The sequence below is a fragment of the Leucopleurus acutus genome, assembly GCF_964270905.1.
Source record: "Leucopleurus acutus genome assembly, chromosome: 2".
Classification (NCBI taxonomy): domain Eukaryota; kingdom Metazoa; phylum Chordata; class Mammalia; order Artiodactyla; family Delphinidae; genus Leucopleurus; species Leucopleurus acutus.
In genome coordinates this window covers 9,308,564-9,333,131 of record NC_139143.1, presented here as the reverse complement: position 1 = coordinate 9,333,131, position 24,568 = coordinate 9,308,564, and the positions used below count along the sequence as shown (strand labels likewise).

The 24,568-nt window shown below is 40.3% G+C and overlaps 1 pseudogene across 1 annotated transcript; it reads left to right on the top strand.

Moving 5' to 3' along the window:
• Positions 1-4,801: 4,801 nt before the first annotated feature.
• On the top strand, positions 4,802-23,661 carry LOC309957926 (ferritin light chain-like; annotated as a pseudogene). Its single transcript has 2 exons — positions 4,802-4,917; positions 23,112-23,661. The product of its transcript is annotated as a ferritin light chain-like (transcript).
• The last annotated feature ends 907 nt before the right edge of the window (positions 23,662-24,568 follow it).

Genomic DNA, 24,568 nt, shown 5'->3' with positions numbered 1-24,568 from the left:
AACCCAGCTTCATTTGCATTCCAACAAATATCTGGGACATCTTTGGTTTTGAGTCTTGGTAAACTTATAAACTTCCTTTGTTCTTTTGATCACCATCCAACAATTTACCACTTGTTGCTAGCAGGGCATGGAATTTTTTAAGAGTTTCTTTTGCTTGTTTGATCCAAAGACTACAGTTCTCACCACCTCAGTTTGTAAGTAGTATGAGGGGCCTGCATCGTACAGAATCTTGGATGGGAGAGCAGACCTTGGACGGGAAAATGTCTTATCCACATCTGTGGTTGTCATTCATTAGCACCTGTATGCAGACAGAGACCAGCCCAGTAATTCAACATTGGAGTTGGCATCCTGTAAACTGGGAACTCACTTTGTTAATAATCACCATAAAAAATAAAGGGTGGAAAAAAGACATGTCTTGTTTATCATTTTAAAAGATAGAGAGGCAGACATCTAATCAAATATAGATTACAAACAGACATACAAAGGAAACGGCCGGCTTTAGAGAAAATGAGGAACATGAACCTCTCTGATTGAACTGCAGGATAAGAAAGCAGGTGTAGACTCATTTGCATCAGTGTACACAGGAGCCCACAGTGGATCACTGGCTTGACAGGGACCAGGCCAGATCTTTAGATCCTGGAACAATGGAAAGTTTACGGTGCCTTCCCCACACCCCAGCAATACCCTATCATAAGACACATGTAAAGAAATCCCACAATGCTCTGATTTTCCACACAACATTATTTCTTAATGTTTTTCTCATTTTATGATGCCGTTTTTGGCAAGACTTAGGTTGCCTAATGGGTTCTCTAGTATTGGTAAGACTTGGTCCTTTGCCCACAGTCAGGGAGCAGGTCCTTTTGAGCCCAAGGAAAAAGAATACTATCTAGTCCCAGCAAAAGTGGAAAGTCTGAGTAGACATCAAAGATGAATTAAAGATCTGGGCTACCACGTCTGTACCAGTCACTCCCAAGGTTACTGAACTCATTCACTTTGGGTTCCCTTTTCAAGTTGGGGGTGGAGTGATCACTGGTGGGTGATCGCTGGGATCTCTTCCAGTTTGTTATAAATAGTCATGAATCTACAGGGTTCATGGAATGAGAACAAGAGGGAGAGGGGAGGAAAAAGAAGGGGCCCTACATGTGGCTTCATCTCCTCCTTCCCTTCAAATACCATTCTTACCATAACCTCAGGGTTCCTCCCACCCTAGGACCCTTTGTGCCCCTTCACTCTGAAGTTTTGCCCCAGGGCAGAGATATCAACACTAGTTTATTGGAAGAGGGGGTGTCTCCACTTCTCCTGTATCAAGGCTGGGGGATGAGAAAAGTCTCGTATTGGAAATCTGAATTCATTTCCCTATCGAAACATTATTCTGCACCTTGGTTTAGCTTTGTGTGTCTTTATCATTTTAAGGATCAAATAGGCTTTTGAGAGCATAACTTCTATTTAGAAGATTCCTTCAAAAGGAAGGCTGCATTCGGAGTTCCAAATGACTGGCCAGAAATAACTAGGAAGACTGCCTATACAGAGGAATGCTAGGGACTGTCTTTATATAAACAGCGATGCATCTAAGAAAATACTGTGTGTGCCTATCAGTAGAGCAATAGCATGTGTTGAGAATCTGGCCTACGTTTTTGAAAAAAAGTCGTATATAAACTCTGATACAAGGTAAAATGTACCCACTGCCAAAAGAGAGACCTCAAGTATTATATGGGATCTGAGGAGAGCGTTAGCTTCTCTGATTCTGTCTGTTGGCTCATTTTTGAAGGGAAGGAATTGATGAAGAAGAAAATATTTGACATGCACTCTGAAAAATAAGTAGAATTTCTATAAGAAATACGGCGGGAGAAGGGATTCTAGTCAGAGAAGGGATTCTAGTCAGAGGGAATCAGTGTAAGCAAAGCTTAAAGGAAGAATAAAAAGGGGTGCACTTGGGAACTAGTAGGTCCAACTTGACTGGAATATGAGGCACAAGAAGTAGAGGGGGAAATGGTAGACTCTGCCCAAACTGTTGAGATGCCACACACCACACGAACAGTCTGGATAGTTTATTTCTTTGGTACGTGAGAAAGAGCATTTCAATTTTCCCGAGAAGAAAAGAGTTATGACTGGGGAAGATTAATTTAAAGAAGAGAAGAAGCAAATCAAAGGGAAATATATGCAGTAATAGAATCAAAAAGCAAAATATTCGTACTTGTCTGGGTAAGGCGGACCTCTTTCCACTACCAAAATATTTATGTTAGTCTGGGTATGCTGAACTCTTTTCACCAACAATAAACTTAGGGCAACAGTAAAGGCGAGGTAGCAAGAAAAGAAAAAGTTCACCCTCGGTGAATACTTACCAAATTTTGCATTCATCCACTCTAGTAAATTATTTTAAAAATTTCGACATGCAAGTTAAGCCTCATGTGTTAGGGTCTGTCATAGCTTTAAATTTGAGTAAGGTCCAGGGAAGTAGGGAATCTTAAAGCTTTAAAGATGGCCCTGCCAGTGTCAGGGTGGTGGCATGGAAATGCAAAGCGGTGCTGATGAGTCATTACAAAGGTGCGCTAGCTCCATGAGACCACCACAGCGTGTAGGAGGAGAAGGTAAAGGGAACTCAAAGATGACTACTACATTTCATTTGGGGTGTCTAGTTACCAGTAAGGGAACAGGTAAGTCGGGAAGGAAGATGCGAGTGTCTTTTCAGCCATGATGGCTTCAGGATTACAGAAGAATGTCTAGATGGAGAAGTTCAGCAGGGGGTTGAACAGGCACCTGGGAGAGAACCTAGACCTTGGGAGTCATCTATACACAGATCTCTGTGCTGACCCCGTGAGAATGGAGGAGTCCAAGAAAGAAAATAGAAGAGTGTGAGAGGAGAAGCAATGTTATTTTCCTTAAGAGTCATAGAATCTTCTTTTCCCATCTCATCCTAACACAGTGAAAGCCTTGCTACCTGCTTATTATGTGTCTGGGAGGGAACTGGATGTAGATGCTGACGCAGTGAGGATGTGTGAGTAGGAGGTGGAGAGGCAGAGGAAGGGTACCAGAACACTGCATCCATCGTTTGCCCAATGGCTTATGCAGGAACCTGGATTTTTCCTGGATACCATTACGGGCTCCTGTGGCTGATAGGAAGTGTGCTCCCAGACTCCACAGGAAATAGGGTAACCTGTTTCCGAAGAGTGCCCACCCTTCTGTGGGGGCAGAATGTGATAACTGTGGGAAGAATAGGGAAGCTGAAAGCCATGAGTCGGAAGACACCTTAGTCGTAACTCAACCGTGGCAGGGAGGTGTCACCAAAGAGAAACAGATGGAGACATAAGTGGACCAGAGTCACCTCCAGTTGGCGAAGAACCCAACATAATGACCACATCATTCTCCTGCTTAAATCCCTTTCGTGGCTTCTTTTCATCTTAATTTGAAGACCAAACTCCTTGGTGTAACTCACAAAAATCTGCACAATTACTACTGCTAGCTCACCAAACTCAACACATGCATTTGCTCTGTGGTTCCAGGCATACTTCAACATTTCTAAACCTTTCTCAACTCTGTCCTGTCTCACAGCCTTCACACTTCCTTCTGCCTGGGATACTTCCCTCTGCACACAACCCCCAGGTTTGTCTACTTAACTCCCTCTTCAGATTTCAACTCAAACTCCCCCTCTCCCCCCACCACAGGTCAGGTCTCCTACGATCTATTATGATCTCACAGGAATCTTCACTTTCATAGCACTTATACTGGTTCATAATCATATATTTGTGGCTATCTGTTTCATGTTTCTCAACCTCACTAGAGAGTAAACTTCATGAAGACAAAGGTCATGTCTGTTGTTTTTACCATTACATAGCCAGAGCCTCATTAAGTACCTCACACTTAGTATGGTCAGTAAACATTTATTAAACTACTTGATCCAAAAGACACCGTCTCCAGCACTATAATGAGACAAATATCATTAGCCTTACGCCATCCATACCAATATTCCTCCTTTTTACTGATGGAATAGCCTGATGGTGGCGAAGCTCTAGAAATAAGATTTCAGCTTTCTTTAGAAACTAACATTTCTTAATATCTAAAAAGCTATTACAAATTAATAACATTAACTTTTTTGGGGGGGGGAGCCATGCCCCACGGCATGCGGGATCTTAGTTCCCTGACCAGGTGTCGAACCCGTGCCCCCTGCAATGGAAGCACTAAGTCCCAACCACTGGACCACCAGGGAAGTTCCACAAATTAATAACATTAACTTTAAAAATATTAACACATCAATAGAAAAAATGGACTAAATACACGACAGGTGCATACTTCACTGGCTAAGAAATACAAACGGTCATTAAACACACACAAGCATAAACTCCACTAGTAATCAAAGAACATAGGAAAGATAAGAACTACATATATTCTTATATATTTGTTCAATTTCTTTTAGTAATTAAGAAATACTAGTCAGAATCTAAAAAACAAAGCAAACAAACAAAACCAAACAGAAAAAGACTCATGGAGACAGAGAACAAACTGTTGTTCACAATAGGGGAGGGTGTTGGGGGGTGGACAAAACAGGTGAAGGGGATTAAGAGGCACAAACTTCCAATTATAATTAAGTCACAGGGATGCAATAATATACAAAACAGGTAATATCATCAATAATATTAAAGGGTAACAGATAGCTAGTCTTAGCACGCTGATCATCTCATAATGTAGGTAAATGTCGAATCACTATGTTGTACACTTGAAACTAATATAATGTTGTATGTCAATTATATTTAAATTTAAAAAAAAGAACTGTACAAGTAACCCTTGACAGTTTTTACATGTAGAAATGAACAGAGAAGGAACTCCATTGTCTAGTAACGCTGTCCCGGTAGTGACTAAATCTCCTGCTTACAACAACTTTAAACAAAAAATAACAGATGAAATGATCGAAGTACCAACAAGGTAAGAAGGAATTACTACACCGAAGAAAAGAGAAAAGAACAACTCAAGAGAGAAAAGCGTCCCTGAAAGATGCTTTTGCTCTTTAGACATCTGTCAGACTCTGAAAATTTTAACTTTCATTTTTACGGCCTCCCAGGTCAACAGGAATAGAAATCAAAGCCCTGACTTCCAGAAAATAAGAATTCATTTGGAAATGCTTCCCACAAAAAAACATTTGGACTCCAAAGGATTACACATACTTGAAGTCAGCCCTTGAACAGTCTCACAGTCCAGAACTAACTTTTCAAAAACAATGAGCTAAGGAACACACACGTGTGTGCATGCACACACACACACATATGCACACACACAAGCAAGAACAGAAACCACAAAATGAAAAACAGATCCACTAAGACTTCAGAAATTGCAATAATCAGACTCATTATACGGCAGCAAAACCTTATCATCCAAATCCAGGCAAAGTAGTATGAGAAAGGTAAAATGAAGGCCAACATTACTCAGACATAGAGGCAAAAATCCCAAACAAAATAGTTGCAAACCGAATCTAGTAATACATAAAACCACATACTATAGCAGCATCAAATTAGGTTTATCCAAGAAATGCAAGGTGGGTTTAACATTGGAAATATCTGAGCATTGAGATCAGAAATACCCAGGCATTTAACGGGTAAGACTCTTCCTCTGGACACACTTCAATAGATACTATGACTCTATTACATTTGCAGGTCTACAGTTGGCCATCCCTTTTCTACTAACTCCTTCTGGCTTTAGCTATGTTCATAAAATATTAATATATTCAATTATGTTATAGCAGAGGTTGTAAAGTGGAGACTTTGGGTCAAATTCAGCCCTGTCAAATTCAGCCCTGTTTGGCCTGTGGTGTTTTAAAGAAAGTGAAGCCAACATTTACAAATTGAGAAATTTCAATAAATCCTGGTTTGGGGACTTCTTTCAAAAAACAGGAATATCTGGCAATAATGGCCCCTAGGTTTACCTAGAAACTATCAGCTACAGCTGAGGAATAGCTGCTCCTGTTAGATAAAGTGTGTATTCTCCTGTTCACTGAGAACTCTGCCGGTCTGGCCACGTGTCACTTGCCATTAATCTGTATGTGTTCTTTTTTTCTCCCTCTTAGAGTAAACTTGAGAGAAAAATAAAACATGTGTTGTTCTGTCTTGCCAATGAGAGAAAAAAGGAAACTGGATAAAGAGAGGCCTATGTGTCAAAGAAAAGTAAAGGAAAGCACATATTTTTGTGAAAGTGAAGCCTATCACTTCGTGTTCAGTATGTTAAACCTGGTCAGCTTCACTCCTTTATAGGACCTGCCTGGATCTGCAGGCATACGTTTGCGACCTTTGGGTTACAGTCACGTCCAAATGGCATGGAAACAGTCTGCCTCATTCTAGGGACTGTCTACTTTTATATTCTGTTATGTGTTGACTTTACAATTTAACTTTCAGAACGCAGTCTTATTTCCCTAATTCCCTAGTTCCTGAGATGCACCTCTCTAGCCCCCAAATGCTGATAGTACTTACAAGTCACCATTGTTACTTATCATTTATCTTGAACTTAGACTGAAAAGCAGCTAACACCTCTGTTCTCTTTTCTCCCCTTGTTTCCTCCCTCCTCACCCCAAAATAAGCTGTTACCGAATCTGAGAAAAGAAAAATGTTGACAGGAATGTTTACACCGTGACCACAATATATAATAGTAATTTGGTATCTCAAGTGGGAGTTGATTCTCATAAACATTTGTTCAAAATACATAAATATTATTACGGCATGTGAGGCAGTAACTAGACTTATTTTAGACTGTTTTGTCTAATGGACGGGTAATAGTTACTTTTCATAATGTTGTCCCTGCTCTTTGGGGAAGTTATCACCAGTGACAATTATAATCTCACAATATGAAAAGCCAGCCCAAGCCTACAAAGCAAGACCATGTCTCTTCATCCATGTTTTCCCAATAAAGCAGTGAACCTCAGATTGAACGAGCCAATGAATGGACAAGCAGATGGTAAAGCCTGTTTCCAGTCTTGCTTCTTCTAATACCATCATGTGGTATTTATAATAGGGCTTCTGTCCTGACATTTACTGATGCTGAAATACAGACTTCAAAAATTTTTTAATGGTATTTCTATCCAAGGCCCCAGAATTGTCTGCTTTTATTTAAAGACATATCCAGAAAGCAGTTGACTTTCCTTTCGGTGAATACATTTGGAAAGAAGCTATAAAGATGGTATATACAAACGACTAGATGTTAAATTGGAGATGCTGTGCCAGAATACATGGTTTATATAGCTTGTACTCATAGGCTTGATTTCTTCTGTTTAGACTCAACCATGAGAGAGAGCAAGAGAGGGCCAGAAGTGTGTGTGTCTTATACAGTGAAGCTTTAATAGAGCAATATTTGTTTTAAGGGTTAGTTGTATAAACAGACATGAAAGCCATCTGTTTGCCCCATAAGTGGTACTTAAAATTTATAACAAAGGACAAAGTACATTTCAGCAGACAACAGAATATAGGTCAAGATCACACAATAGTATAGCAGCACTAGAATCCTAGGTGTCCCAAGTCCAAGTCCAAATCCAGTAGCCTGTAACATTTTGCACCAGGGTGTTAGAATCTCAGAACAAAATTGTATGCAGAGGGCTTCCCTGGTGGCACAGTGGTTGAGAGTCTGCCTGCCGATGCAGGGGACACGGGCTTATGCTCCGGTCCGGGAAGATCCCACATGCCGCGGAGCGGCTGGACCCGTGAGCCATGGCCGCTGAGCCTGCGCATCCAGAGCCTGTGCTCCGCAACAGGAGACGCCGCAACAGTGAGAGGCCCGCGTACCTCAAAAAAAAAAAAAATTGTATGCAGAAAGGTCAGTGTTTTAACTGTTAAGTTGTGTTTACCAGCTTTAAGAAAGGTAGCAAGTATGCATAGTTCTTAGAATGGCAGTAGACGCTAGAGTGAACAAGTGACTCACAGAAGATATAGACACTCTGCTTCAGAGGCTTCCAGCAAGATAGCGGAAGAATAAGACGCGGAGATCACCTTCCTCCCCACAGATACACCAGAAATACATCTACACGTGGAACAACTCCTACAGAACACCTACTGAACGCTGGCAGAAGACCTCAGACCTCCCAAAAGGCAAGGAACCCCCCACGTACCTGGGTAGGGAAAAGAAGAAAGAAAAAACAGAGACAAAAGGATACGAACGGGACCTGCACCAGTGGGAGAGAGCTGTGTAGGAGGAAATGTTTCCACACACTAGGAGCCCCTTCGCGGGCGGAGACTGCGGCTAGCAGAGGGGGAAAGCTTTGGAGCCCCGGAGGAGAGCACAGCAACAGGGGTGCGGAGGGCAAAGCGGGGAGATTCCCGCACAGAGGATCGGTGCCGACCCGCACTCACCAGCCTGAGAGGCTTGTCTGCTCACCCGCCGGGGCGGGCGGGGCTGCGAGCTGAGGCTCGGGCTTCGGTCGGAGCGCTGGGAGAGGACTGGGGCTGGCGGCCTGAACACAGCCTGCAGGGGGTTAGTGCGCCACGGCTAGCCGGCAGGGAGTCCGGGGAAAATTCTGGACCTGCCGAAGAGGCAAGAGACTTTTTCTTCCCTCTTTGTTTCCTGGTGCGCGAGGAGAGGGATTCAGAGCGCTGCTTAAAGGAGCTCCAGAGACGGGCGCGAGCCGCGGCTAAAAGCGCGCACCCCAGAGACCGGCACGAGACACTAAGGCTTCTGCTGCCGCCACCAGAAAGCCTGTGTGCCAGCACAGGTCACTATCCACACCCCCTTTCCGGGGAGCCTGTGCAGCCCACCACTGCCAGGGTCCCGGGATCCAGGAACAACTCCTCAGGGAGAAAGCACGGCGCGCCTCAGGCTGGTGCAACGTCATGCCGGCCTCTGCCGCCGCAGGCCCGCCCCGCACTCCGTGCCCCTCCCTCTCCCCGGCCTGAGTGAGCCGGAACCCCGGAATCAGCGGCTCCTTTAACCCGGTCTTGTCTGAGCAAAGAACAAACGCCCTCCGGCGACCTACACGCAGAGGCGGGGCCACATCCAAAGCTGAGCCCCAGGAGCTGTGCGAACAAAGAAGAGAAAGGGAAATCTCTCCCAGCAGCCTCACGAGCAGCGGATTAAAGCTCCACAATCAACTTGATGTACCTGCATCTGTGGAATACATGAATAGACAACGAATCATCCCAAATTAAGGAGGTGGACTTTGAGAGCAAGGTTTATGATTTTTTTTCCGCTTTTCCTCTTTTTGTGAGTGTGTATGTGTATGCTTCTGTGTGAGATTTTGTCTGTATAGCTTTGCTTCCACCATTTGTCCTAGCCTTCTATCCGTCCGTTTTCTTTGTGTTTCTAACTTTTTTCTTATTTTTTTCTTAATAATTATTTTTTATTTTAGTAACTTTTTTATATTTTATCTTATTTTATTTTACTTTATCGCCTTTTTTTTCCGTCCTTCCCTCCTTCCTTCCTTCCTCCATCCCTCCCTCCCTCCTTTCTTTCTTTCTGTCTTTCTCGCTTTCTACTTCTACTAATTCTTTCTTTCTACTTTTTCTCCCTTTTATTCTGAGCTGTGTGGATGAAAGGCTCTTGGTGCTGCAGCCAGAAGTCAGTGCTGTGCCTCTGAGGAGGGAGAGCCAACTTCAGGACACTGGTCCACAAGAGACCTCCCAGCTCCACATAATATCAAACGGTGAAAATCTCCCAGAGATCTCCATCTCAACACCAGCACCCAGCTTCACTCAACGACCAGCAAGCTACAGTGCTGGACATCCTATACCAAACAACTAACAAGACAGGAACACAACATTACCCATTAGCAGAGAGGCTGCCTAAAATCATAATAAGTCCACAGACACACCCAAACACACCACCAGACGTGGACCTGCCCACCAGAAAGACAAGATCCAGCCTCATCCACCAGAACACAGGCACTAGTCCCCTCCACCAGGAAGCCTACACAACCCACTGAACCAACCTTAGCCACTGGGGACAGACACCAAAAACAATGGGAACTACGAACCTGCAGCCTGCAAAAAGGAGACCCCCAAACACAGTAAGATAAGCAAAATGAGAAGACAGAAAAACACACAGCCGATGAAGGAGAAAGATAAAAACCACCCAGACCTAACAAATGAAGAGGAAATAGGCAGTCTACCTGAAAAAGAATTCAGAATAATGATAGTAAAGATGATCCAAAATCATGGAAGTAGAATAGACAAAATGCAAGAAACATTTAACAATGACCTAGAAGAACTAAAGATGAAACAAAGAACGATGAACAACACAATAAATGATATGAAAAATACTCTAGATGGGATCAATAGAAGAATAACTGAGGCAGAAGAACGGATAAGTGACCTGGAAGATAAAATAGTGGAAATAACTACTGCAGAGCAGAATAAAGAAAAAAGAATGAAAAGAACTGAGGACAGTCTCAGAGACCTCTGGGACAACATCAAACGTGCCAACATTCGAATTATAGGGGTTCCAGAAGAACAAGAGAAAAAGAAAGGGACTGAGAAAATATTTGAAGAGATTATAGTTGAAAACTTCCCTAATATGGGAAAGGAAATAGTTAATCAAGTCCAGGAAGCACAGAGAGTCCCATACAGGATAAATCCAAGGAGAAACACGCCAAGACACATATTAATCAAACTGTCAAAAATTAAATACAAAGAAAACATATTAAAAGCAGCAAGGGAAAAACAACAAATAACACACAAGGGAATCCCGATAAGGTTAACAGCTGATCTTTCAGCAGAAACTCTGCAAGCCAAAAGGGACTGGCAGGACATATATAAAGTGATGAAGGAGAAAAACCTGCAACCAAGAGTACTCTACCCAGCAAGGATCTCATTCAGATTTGATGGAGAAATTAAAACCTTTACAGACAAGCAAAAGCTGAGAGAGTTCAGCACCACCAAACCAGCTTTACAACAACTGCTAAAGGAACTTCTCTAGGCAAGAAACAAAAGAGAAGGCAAAGACCTACAATAACGAACCCAAAACAATCAAGAAAATGGGAATAGGAACATACATATCGATAAATACCTTAAATGTAAATGGACTAAATGCTCCCACCAAAAGACACAGATTGGCTGAATGGATACAAAAACAAGACCCATATATTTGCTGTCTACAAGAGACCCACTTCACAACTAGAGACACATACAGACTGAAAGTGAGGAGATGGAAAAATATATTTCATGCAAATGGAAACCAAAAGAAAGCTGGAGTAGCATTTCTCATATCAGACAAAATAGACTTTAAAATAAACACTATTAGAAGAGACAAAGAAGGACACTACATAATGATCGAGGGATCAACCCAAGAAGAAGATATAACAATGGTAAATATTTATGCACCCAACATAGGAGAACCTCAATACATAAGGCAAATGCTAACAGCCATAAAAGGGGAAATCAACAGTAACACACTCATAGTAGGGGACTTTAACACCCCACTTTCACCAATGGACAGATCATCCAAAATGAAAATAATTAAGGAAACACAAGCTTTAACTGATACATTAAACAAGATGGACTTAATTGATATTTATAGGACATTCCATCCAAAAACAACAGAATACACATTTTTCTCTAGTGCTCATGAAACATTCCCCAGGATAGATCATATCTTGGGTCACAAATCAAGTCTTGGTAAATTTAAGAAAATTGAAATTGTATCAAGTATCTTTTCCGACCACAATGCTATGAGACTAGATATCATTTACAGGAAAAGGTCTGTAAAAAATGCAAACACATGGAGCCTAAACAATACACTACTTAATAATGAAGTGATCACTGAAGAAATCAAAGAGGAAATCAAAAAATACCTAGAAACAAAGGACAATGGAGACACGACGACCCAAAATCTATGGGATGCTGCAAAAGCAGTTCTAAGAGGGAAGTTTATAGCAATACAATCCTTTCTTAAGAAACAGGAAACATCTCGAATAAACAACCTAACTTTGCACCTAAAGCAATTAGAGAAAGAAGAACAAAAAATCCCCAAAGTTAGCAGAAGGAAAGAAATCATAAAAATCAGATCAGAAATAAATGAAAAAGAAATGAAGGAAACGATAGCAAAGATCAGTAAAACTAAAAGCTGGTTCTTTGAGAAGATAAAATTGATAAACCACTAGCCAGACTCACCAAGTAAAAAAGGGAGAAGACTCAAATCAATAGAATTATAAATGAAAAAGGAGAAGTAACAACTGACACTGCAGAAATACAAAAGATCATGAGAGATTACTACAAGCAACTCTATGCCAATAAAATGGACAACCTGGAAGAAATGCACAAATTCTTAGAAATGCACAACTGGCCAAGACTGAATCAGGAAGAAACAGAAAATACGAACAGACCAATCACAAGCACTGAAATTGAAACTGTGATTAAAAATCTTCCAACAAACAAAAGCCCAGGACCAGATGGCTTCACAGGCAAATTCTATCAAAATTTAGAGAAGAGCTAACACCTATCCTTCTCAAACTCTTCCAACATATAGCAGAGGGAGGAACACTCTGAAACTCATTCTACGAGGCCACCATCACCCTGATACCAAAACCAGACAAGGATGTCACAAAGAAAGAAAACTACAGGCCAATATCACTGATGAACATAGATACAAAAATCCACAACAAAATACTAACAAACAGAATCCAACAGCACATTAAACGGATCATACACCATGATCAAGTGGGGTTTATTCCAGGAATGCAAGGATTCTTCAATATATACAAATCAATCAACATGATACACCATATTAACAAATTGAAGGAGAAAAACGCTATGATTATCTCAATAGATGCAGAGAAAGCTTTCAACAAAATCCAACACCCATTTATGATAAAAACCCTGCAGAAAGTAGGCATAGAGGGAACTTTCCTAAACATAATAAAGGCCATATATGACAAACCCACAGCCAACATCGTCCTCAATGGTGAAAAACTGAAAGCATATCCACTAAGATCAGGAACAAGACAAGGTTGCCCACTCTCACCACTCTTATTCAACATAATTTTGGAAGTTTTAGCCACAGCAATCAGAGAAGAAAAGGAAATAAAAGGAATCCAAATCAGAAAAGAAGAAGTAAAGCTGTCACTGTTTGCAGATGACATGATACTATACATAGAGAATCCTAAAGATGCTACCAGAAAACTACTAGAGCTAATCAATGAATTTGGTAAAGTAGCAGGATACAAAATTAATGCACAGAAATCTCTGGCATTCCTATACACTAATGATGAAAAATCTGAAAGTGAAATCAAGAGAACACTCCCATTTACCATTGCAACAAAAAGAATAAGATATCTAGGAATAAACCTACCTAAGGAGACAAAAGACCTGTATGCAGAAAATTATAAGACACTGATGAAAGAAATTAAAGATGATACAAATAGATGGAGAGATATACCATGTTCTTGGATTGGAAGAAACAACATTGTGAAAATGACTCTACTACCCAAAGCAATCTACAGATTCAATGCAATCCCTATCAAACTACCACTGGTATTTTTCACAGAACTAGAACAAAAAATTTCACAATTTGTATGGAAACACAAAAGACCCTGAATAGCCAAAGCAATCCTGAGAACGAAAAACGGAGCTGGAGGAATCAGGCTCCCTGACTTCAGACTATACTACAAAGCTACAGTAATCAAGACAGTGTGGTACTGGCACAAAAACAGAAAGATAGATCAATGGAACAGGATAGAAAGCCCAGAGATACACCCACACACATATGGTCACCTTATCTTTGATAAGGGAGGCAGGAATGTACAGTGGAGAAAGGACAGCCTCTTCAATAAGTGGTGCTCGGAAAACTGGACAGGTACATGTAAAAGTATGAGATTAGATAACTCCCTAACACCGTACACAAAAATAAGCTCAAAATGGATTAAAGACCTAAATGTAAGGCCAGACAGTATCAAACTCTTAGAGGAAAACATAGGAAGAACACTCTATGACATAAATCACAGCAAAATCCTTTTTGACCCACCTCCTAGAGAAATGGAAATAAAAACAAAAATAAACAAATGGAACCTAATGAAACTTAAAAGCTTTTGCACAGCAAAGGAAACCATAAACGAATCAAAAGACAGCCCTCAGAATGGGAGAAAATATTTGCAGATGAAGCAACTGACAAAGGATTAATCTCCAAAATTTATAAGCAGCACATGCAGCTCAATAACATAAAAACAAACAACCCAATCCAAAAATGGGCAGAAGACCTAAATAGACATTTCTCCAAAGAAGATATACAGACTGCCAACAAACACATGAAAGAATGCTCAATATCATTAATCATTAGAGAAATGCAAATGAAAACTACAATGAGATATCATCTCACACCAGTCAGAATGGCCATCATCAAAAAATCTAGAAACAATAAATGCTGGAGAGGGTGTGGAGAAAAGGGAACCCTCTTGCACTGCTGGTGGGAATGTAAATTAATACAGCCACTGTGGAGAACCGTATGGAGGTTCCTTAAAAAACTACAAATAGAACTACCATATGACCCAGCAATCCCACTACTGGGCATATACCCTGAGAAAACCATAATTCAAAAAGAGTCATGTACCAAAATGTTCATTGCAGCTGTATTTACAATAGCCCAGAGATGGAAACAACCTAAGTGTCCATCATCGGATGAATGGATAAAGAAGATTGGCACATATATATACGATGTAATATTATTCAGCCATAAAAAGAAACGAAATTGAGCTATTTGTAATGAGGTGGATAGACCTAGAGTCTGTCATACAGAGTGAAGTAACTCAGAAAGAGAAAGACAAATACCGTATGATAACACATATATATAGAATTTAAGAAAATAAAATGTCATGAAGAACCTAGGGGTAAGACAGGAATAAAGACACAGACCTACTAGAGAATGGACTTGAGGATATGGGGAGGGGGAAACGTAAGCTGCGAGAAAGCGAGAGAGAGGCATGGACATATATACACTACCAAATGTAAAGTAGATAGCTAGTGGGAAGCAGCCGCATAGCACAGGGAGATCAGCTCGGTGCTTTGTGACCGCCTGGAGGGGTGGGATAGGGAGGGTGGGAGGGAGGGAGATGCAAGAGGGAAGAGATATGGGAACATATGTATAACTGATTCACTTTGTTATAAAGCAGAAACTAACACACCATTGTAAAGCAATTTTACTCCAATAAAGATGTAAAAAAAAAAAAGATATAAAGAGGTTACTAAGTGGACACACCAGTGTTTTTGACTGCAAATACTAATTCAAGTAAAATTTCCCCTAAAATCTGAAAAAGTAGCTGCATCACCCAAGATGTTCACGGTATTAACAAAACAACTTCTCCAATAATAGTCCTGTGTGCTCTGAGAGAAAAACTTTCCACCTCATAATAAGTGTGCAGAGCATTCCAAATGTGCAAATTAGATATAGACTATTTCACAAATGTGATATTAAGAAAGGTCATGTTGGGGACTTCCCTGGTGCTCCAAGGGTTAAGAATCCGTCTTGCAATGCAGGCCAGGGGAACTAAGATCCCGCGTACCGCGGGGCAACTAAGCCCGCGTGCCGCAACTACTGAGCCCAAACGTTACAAATAGAGAGAAGCCTGCATGCTGCAACGGAAGATCCTGTATGCCACAACTAAGACCCGACACAGCCAAAAAATAAATATTAAAAAAAAACTCATTGAGCTGTACACTTAAGATTTGGATACTTTAATTACTTCATTATATGTATGTTCTAATTCAATAAAAAAGGGGTGAAAAGACACACAAAATGAAAGGTCATGTTGGCAATATTAGAATAGAAACACTGATTCCTCGTACATAGGTGTTACATACGTTTTAGGAAATAGTCCCTTTATTTGGAGACAGTTTAAAAATTAAATTAAGGAGCCCCTCCAGATGTCATTAAGAAGCCAGATTAGAATAAAATTGAAATGACATAAACTTAAATTACAACATATTTGAAAACGTGTGATATGAGAAGGGAAGTAGGAATATATCAACCAGTGATAATTATGGAGCTTACAATTTTGTCATTGTGTCCCTAGCGATGTATAGGAAAAAGATATAGTAACATTTTGACCAAGGAGGTGTGTAGTAAACCAGGTAGATTTGGTTGAGGTCAAGTATGACAAAACATTTCCCAGGTTATGACAGCCAGTATCTCTAAAAAAACAAATAATTTCCTTTCCGATCACTTCTACAACCAACCTTCTGGCCTTAATTCAGTCTCCCTGGTAAGTTCATCTACCAGGGAGAAAATGTATTGATAGGCCATTAGGAATATTTGGCCCATTTGGCAGTTATAACTATAAAGTAAATTAATAAATTGTCTTTTAGGCGCACCTTAGTGTCCTGCACGTTTTATTAAATTGTCTCAAATATCCAATGTCTTTATCACCTTCAGTGAGTATACTCGCAACACCTCAAATCATAAGCTTAAAGGGCAGATCTTGAACTGTGGTAACCTCACTAGGAGACACAGCCCAGGGGGCCCAGCCTGGATAGGTTGTTAGTGTCTAATCAGAATCATTATAATCACCAGGCCCAGAGCTCATGTTTACCACTTGCTGTGTGCATTTCTTAATAACTCAGCCAAGGTCAACAGTGTCTCCTGCAAGTCTTCTCATCAATCCAGAGAGTTTTCTCATGTGCGTGCTTCCACTGTATGATTTTGTGATAATGCAACTTTCACCTCTAAGAATGGGGGACGGGGAGGAAGGAAGAGGGAAGGAGGGAGAGGAGAAGGGAAGGGTGGTTGGGAGGAAGAAGGGGAAAGAGAGGGAAGGGAGAAATGAAGAGAGGTAAAAAGGAAGAGAGAGAGGCAGGAAGGAGAGAGGGAGTGGGAGAGGGAAGGAAAGAAGGAAAGGAAAGGAGTATGAATTCAGGAGCCTCAGCTCAAGTTTGAATCCTAGGTCTACTCCTTACTAGCTGTGTGAACTTGACCAAGGAACTACCTTAGTCATTTAGTGTCCTCATCTGAATAATGGAGATAATAGGATTTACTTCCTATCATGTGGGGATTAGAGTTACTACGTAAAAATACTTAGGACGGTGCCTGACACATTGTGAACGGTTTCACATTTTATTCCTAATAAATTTTCTAATCGACTGCACTTTTGCATTTTGCTATAGAAACTGAGAAACTGTAAAAATCCTAAAACCAATTTCTCAAGTGCAGCAAATAAAGCCCAATGCCCACTGATTAGGAAAACAATACTTATTTCTGTAAATATAAAAATAACAGGGCTTCCCTGGTGGCGCAGTGGCTGAGAGTCCGCCTGCCGATGCAGGGGACACGGGTTCGTGCCCCGGTCCGGGAGCGGCTGGGCCCATGAGCCATGGCCGCTGAGCCTATGCGTCCGGAGCCTGTGCTCCGCAACGGGAGAGGTCACAACAGTAAGAGGCCCGCGTACCGCAAATAAATAAATAAATAAAAAATAACAGGTGAGGCTGTGCTTGTTAAATTTTAATGTGCATAGGAATCAACTGGGCATCTTGTTAAAATGCAGATTCTGATTCCATTGGCCTGAGGCAAGGAGAGTCTGCATTTCTTACAAGTTCCCAGGTGATGTCGGTGCTGCTGGTCTGTGGGCCACACTTTGAGTAGCCAGACTGTAGACAGTTTGATTCAAAGGGAAAAAAATAATAGGAGGAAGGAAGTAAAATAGAATAATATATTTAAAATGCTAGGGGAATGGCCACCAGTGGGGAGTACTCCATAATCAGCTGTATTATTGTTGCTCAGAAGGCATTCTAGGCATGCCTTAGATTGCACAATACATTTATTTCAAATATGTGTTATACATATGTATATGTGTGTATATATGTATATAAACTGCATTTGTTTATGTTTTGTTCATGCTTAACTGCACTTAGGGAGCATCTTATTGAAAAAAAATCCTGCCAATACTTTTGTTATGAGAATAATTAGCTAATTTACTGATACAGTTTATTTACATATTATTTAGAATACAAAATTAATATATTCTCATCGGAAAAATTCAATTATCTCAGAAGCCTATTCATTTAAAATGGAAAATTCCCCACTTCACCCTTAAAAGTTCTAAGCTCCTAGGCTAGTAACTATTAAGAGTTTGGTGTGATACTTTAAAATATTTTTTATTCTTATATATCCATATAAGATTTTTTTTCAGAAAATCTACACCACTATAATGCAACTTACTTTTTCCTCAAAGATATATCAAACATCTTTCCATGTTAATATGTAGAAATTCACCTCCTTCTTTTCAGTGATTGCACAGTATTCCAACATACTATGACTCATTTACCCATTCCCTATTGCTGTGCTTCTGGGATGTCTCCAATTACTTGCTATGACAAATAATGCTACAAAGAATTTTCTTATACCCGTCTTTGTATAGGTGTCTGAACACATCTGTAATGTGGTTTTTGGAGTGAAATTGTTGTGAAGGATACAGACCACTGAATTTTGAGAATTGCCAAATTGCTTTTCAAAAAGGCTTCTACCACTGTTCCAGGAGCCTGCCCTGCTTCCGTGCACATTGTAAAACGGTCATTTGCAATCACTTTAACTTCTTCATAATCTGACAGGAAAAGGTCATCCCTTTATTATTTTAACTTTCATTTTCTTAATCACTAGTGAGATTTACTATCTTTTATAATGTCACTAGCCATTTCAATTTCTTCTATGAATTGCTTGTTCTTATCACTTGCCAATTTTTCTCCTGGGTAACCTTTTCCTTTTTCCTTCTTTTTTTTTTGTAAGAGCTCTCTGTATATTGGATATTATACTTCTAATATACATATTACATTTTTTATGGTTAAGATTTTGTTGGCTTGCTGTCTTTAATGGGGTATGTTATTGTACAGAAATTTTTACAGAATCAAGCATTTCACTCTGGATTCTTTTTTTCTATGTTTTTTTAATGTTTTATTTCTTGCTTAGAGGCTTTTCCCTTCCCCCAAATAATAAAATATTCTCCCACTTTTTTCTAGTAATTTCATTTGTTTTAGTTTTAATGTTTACATCTTTAATCATGATGTATATCAAATTGTTTTTAAAAATACACTTGCATGAGGCTTTTACCACTGGAATTATGGTTTAGTCAATACTATATTATTATTGCTACAAGAAAGGGTTAGAGAAGCTTATCAATGTAAAATATCTGGATAGCCTAAAAAGGATAGGCCAGTGGTCCTAGCCTTTTCTAGGACCTACATTTTCTAAATGTAACTTTTATTCAACCTATTTTCATATTGACACCCCAAGTCAACTGTCATCAAACATTACTGCAAATTAATATTCTGAACTACTACATGTTGGTTCTGCCCGTATGTGATTCACTTTCATATTGCTGAGTCAGTGCTTCAGAAATAAAATTCTCTTCATTCAGGTCTCTGCTGAAATATCATCTCCTTCAAGGGACTTTCCATGGCCATCCTATCAAACCTCAGCTCCCCCCATCCTTCTGTCTTGGTTTCTTTTTACAGTTCTCACTGCTACTTGAAAAAATTACATTAGACAGGCTTGTCTATTACTTGTCTCACCAGGAGGGTGGGGCTTTATTTCATTCACCACTATACCTCTAGCATCTAGAACAACTCAGGTATGTTGAATAAATTACCAAAGAATAAATTAACCAAAGATATTACCAGATCTTGAAAGGTATGTCAAGATGTTAACATATCAAGTCAAAAACAAAAGGACTAGGTATGCTTAAAGTGGTGACTCTTTAGTTGGGTCAATCACTGGATTTAGTGCCAGTAACTATGTGCTAAGGAAAATAACAAATTAAAGAACATGTATGCTTGCCTGATCTAGGAATTCACTTTACCTTAAAAAATAAAATTCCTCCCTAAAAATTGAACGATCCAGTTTGCCTGTTTCTACACTTTATTCCTTACAAGCCCCGATCGGGGGCTTGTTAAATACATTAAAGCATATTTATATAATGGAAGTCTAAGCAGCCATTAAAAAAGATGTGATATAAGCGTCATTATTAATATGAAAGTTTAGGGTGAAATAGCATGCAACATAATCCCATTTTCAGAAAAAGAAAATATCTATTACATGTGTGAGTGTAAACACATTCTTTGGAGAGATCTACATCAGAATACCAACACTGATTATCTCTAGGTAATGGGATTAGATTTGATTTTATATATTTTTTATTCTCTGTATTTTCTCATTTCTCTAAAATAAACACGTATTACTTATGTGAAAAGGAGAAATTGTTTTGGGGTGGAAGACCGTAGTAGTGTGTGATGAAGTGGGTTTGCACACAGCACCCACATCGACCTCGTCCTCCATCCTTGGAGTGCCTTCCTACTCTGCAGACTGAAGAGTTAAAAACCAATTTCCATACACTACCAAATGTAAAATAGCTAGCTAGTGGGAAGCAGCCGCATAGCACAGGGAGATCAGCTCAGTGGTTTGTGACCACCTAGAGGGCTGGGATAGGGAGGGTGGGAGGGAGGGAGATGCAAGTGGGAAGAGATATGGGGACATGTGTATGTATAACTGATTCACTTTGTTATAAAGCAGAAACTGACACACCATTGTAAAGCAATTATACTCCAATAAAGATGCCAAAAAAGAAAAAAAACAACTTCCCAGACTCCCTTTGCAGAAAACCTAACGTAAGACTTGGAAGTGACAAGTAAGGCAGAAGCCATCTCCATGGCATGTGCAGCCAGGGAGAGGTGGCAGTTTTCTGCTTTCCCGTGTATGGTCACTGGGCGTCTGCAGACAGTGTGGCAGGTCCCCACTCCCAGAACACAACCTCTGCAGCCTGTTCTAACGTCAGAAACCCCACTGGCGAACCCCCTGGCCGCTGCAGTAGTAGCAGTTGCCCTGGTGGGCCAGTTAACATATGTTTTGCTGGAGTCTTTTCTGGGGACCCAAACTTGAGCTCATTTCTCCATACCTTCCAATGATTTTGTAAGGAATTAAGTAGTTTCAAAATTCCCAATATTAATTCCCATTCCTCTTAAAATAGCTAGAGTGGTTTGTTTCCTGCAAGTAAGTCATCAATGATACAAAAAAGGTAAATTGTGTATCATCAACTTTAAAAATAATGTATACTACACAAATCTATTTCAGAATGTGGAGAGGGCATGTGAGACTAACATACAAAAACGTGGGGAAAAAGGATCACTAAGTACACTAACATGTTAATGTAGTCATCTCTGGTGGTAGAACTATGGGTAATTTAAATTTCATTTTGCTTATCTTTAAGTTTTCTTTTCTTTTTTTTTAAGGGAAAAGCCATGGTTTTTTTTTTTTTTTTTTGGAAACAAAAACAGAATCCTCTTACAGGAAAAGAGCAACTTCTGAATGTATCCTGAAATGTTTTAGGCAACTAGGATTAGTAACTAAAGGTATTAATCTGCATGTAACACTGTAGCACACACAGGAGTATGTATCATGGTCTAAGTAGGGGAGCAAGTCCCCATGGTTCATGATCTCAGAACAAATATTTGTCTATTCTAGTGACACAGTCAAGCTGACTGCTCTCTGCTAGAAAAAGGGCAGCTATCTTGGGAACTAAACATATGAAATTGAGACTAGCCAGTATCGCAGCTGTTGGTGAGCTTTCTTTGTTTAAAACAGCAGAAGTATATCCCTTAGAATTGGCTATTTTAAAAGGCATAAAACGAACGGAAGTGCCTTCACCTACCCAATCATTAAATGAGATTTCAGAAAAGAAAGGGCAAAAGTGAAATGAGCAAATGACTTTCTTTTAAACATTTCTTTAAAAAAAATTTTTTCCCACGTAACTAACACGTATTTCTGAATCGCTCTTTATTCCTCCATTTTCTCTACCCACTAGCTTCATGACATAGGATGCAGAAAAGGATGTCATACTTCTTTATTCACTGGCAGAAATTATCATGAAGGGTCACAATGCATTTGCAATCATCGAGGAAGCAGATAAAATAAACCATCCTTACTATGCAAATGCCTATCAAGGAATTGTATTAGAATTAGATTAATAAGAAAATATCCTATATCTATTAACTCAGTGATTTTATAAAGCTAATTTTTATTTAGTTATTTATTTACTTTTTGGCCTAAAACAACATAAATTTATTCTCTTACAGTTTTGGAGGTCAGTCCAAAATGAGTCTCACTGAGCCAAAACTAAGATGTCAGCAGGGCTATGTTCCTTTCCAGAGGCTCTAGCGGAACACCCCTTGCCTTGCCTTTTCCAGAATAAAGCTAATTTTTAAATGTCATTTGATACTAGCTACTTGTATTAAAAGCATCTTTCAATGACAAGTTTTTAATTTTCATGAACACTAATTTTAGATCTTTTATCGTTGTTTTCTGTCACCTAAGATATTCACCTCTGTTTCCTCTAAAAAGCTTTGTATTTTAGCTATCACATTTAGGTCTGTCATCCATCTCAAATTCATTTTTGTGAGGTAGGGAATCATGGTTCATTTTTTCCCATGGGGATATTTAGCTGTTGCGGCTCCATTTGTTGAAAAGATTTCCCTTCTCTGTTGGATTGCTTTGCTACCTCTGTCAAAAATCAAGTGACCATATAAATGTAGATTTGTTTTTCGGCTCTCTCTTCTATCCCACTGAGGTATTTGTTGATCCTTAATGCCAGTATCACACCGTCCTTGATTACTGGATACTACCTACTACAATACTCCTTGTATTGCTTTACAAAATTTAAGACTCTACAAAAGAGGGTATATAAATTAAGCTGAAATAAATGTATGGGCTCCAGATGAGCTTAAAATAATCCTTATGAAATCACTGTTGAACTGTATCATGGCTTTGAAAACACTCCATAATCACTATCGTTTCCAAAGTGAAATATATTTACCCACAAATGAAAAACTACAAATTCTTCAACTGAAATTGAACCTTCAACTGAAATTACGTATGAAAAATATTTCATGAATTTTACTATTCAACTTCCCACCAGGTCTTCCCCACATTAGTTAAAAATACCACAGTGTAGTAAGCCTAAAAACAATCCTTAGGCAGTGTGCTCGGTGGTCCCGAGGATCTCTGTCTCTTGCTTCAACCGTGTTTGGATGGAACAGACCCAGGGACGCCCCTTGTTCCAGCCTCTGACCACCCTCCAACCTTTTTTCCCGTCTTAACTTTTGGAATCAGCCACACAGCTATCCTCGGCCACCAGGCCCGGACAACTCCATTTTTTGAGCTTAACTCCTTATTAACCCATCAACTGGGAGCTCCAGGATTCCTCAGAATTATTCCACCCCGGTGGAGGCTGTCCTCCACGGCCTGGCCAACATGCGTCTGTAGGCCTCCTACACCTACCTCTCTCTGGGCTTCCATTTCCAACGAAGCGTTGTGCCTCTGCGGGGCGTGGGCCACTGCTTCTGCGAATCGGCGGAGGAGCAGAGCGAGGGCGCCGAGCGACCCTTGAAAATGCAAAACCAGTGCAGCCACCCGGCCGTCTTCCAGGACGTGCAGAAGCCGTCCCAAGAGGAGTGGCATAAAACCCAGGACGCTCCAGAAGCCGCTGTGTTCATGGAGAAGAACCTGAATCAGGCCCTCGTGGACCTGCATGCCCTGGGTTCTGCCCGTGCACAGCCCCGCCTCTGTGACTTCTTGGAGGGCCACGCCCTAGATGAGCAGGTGAAACTCATCAAGAAGATGGGCGACCACCTGACTAAGCTCCGCAGGCTGGCTGGTCCCCAGGCTGGGCTGGGCCAGTATCTCTTCGAAAGGCTCATCCTCAAGCACGACGAGAAGCCTCCAAAGTCCAGTGGCCTTTGAGGAGCCCCTCTGGTGTCAGGGCTTCTGCCTGAAGCAGCTCTCGGCAGCAAGTAGGCACTTTTTTTTTTTTTTTTTTTTTGGCGGTACACGGGCCTCTCACTGCTGTGGCCTCTCCCGTTGCGGAACACAGGCTCCGGACGCGCAGGCTCAGCGGCCATGGCTCACGGGCTCAGCCGCTCCACGGCATGTGGGATCTTCCCGGACCGGGGCACGAACCCGTGTCCCCTGCATCGGCAGACGGACTCTCAACCACTGCGCCACCAGGGAAGCCCAGTAGGCACCTTTTTAACCACGCTGGAGCCCTCTCCCAACCCTTGGACCAAATGGAAACAATAAAGCTTTTTACAGGAAAAAAAAAATTCACGTGTTTGAAACTAGAGGATGCGTACACAGTCTCTCTACATGTTTAAACTTTTCTATAATAAAATATTAAAGTCACGTATCAATTTCAGAAAGGTACCTAGTAAAGAAAAAAGATTATTTCCTTTACAAACATAAGTTTTATAAAATTTCCTTTAAAGTTTAACTTGGAAAAGAAGATTAAGAGCAAGAATACAATATTATTTTATAAAATAAAAAACAAAGCAACTCCCAATTCCATTGCGGGCAAACGATAAATGGCTCCTGGAAACTACTGGGCTGTACTAATTTTGTTCAAATTGGCAAAGAAGGATCCTCCACCACCACCATCATCCTTTTTTTAAAAAAGCAGATAGCCTGAATTGCTAAACCCCCAATTCGTTATAAAGATACAGTTTAACAGCTTGAAAAAATGTTGCCAAACTGAGAGTAGCACCAAAAATCTTTAAGATTTACAATCTGTTCTTAACCTAAAATTTTGCTTTGATGCATAATACACCTTCCTGAAATAATTCTACAATACAAAAATAATCCCAAACACTAAAAA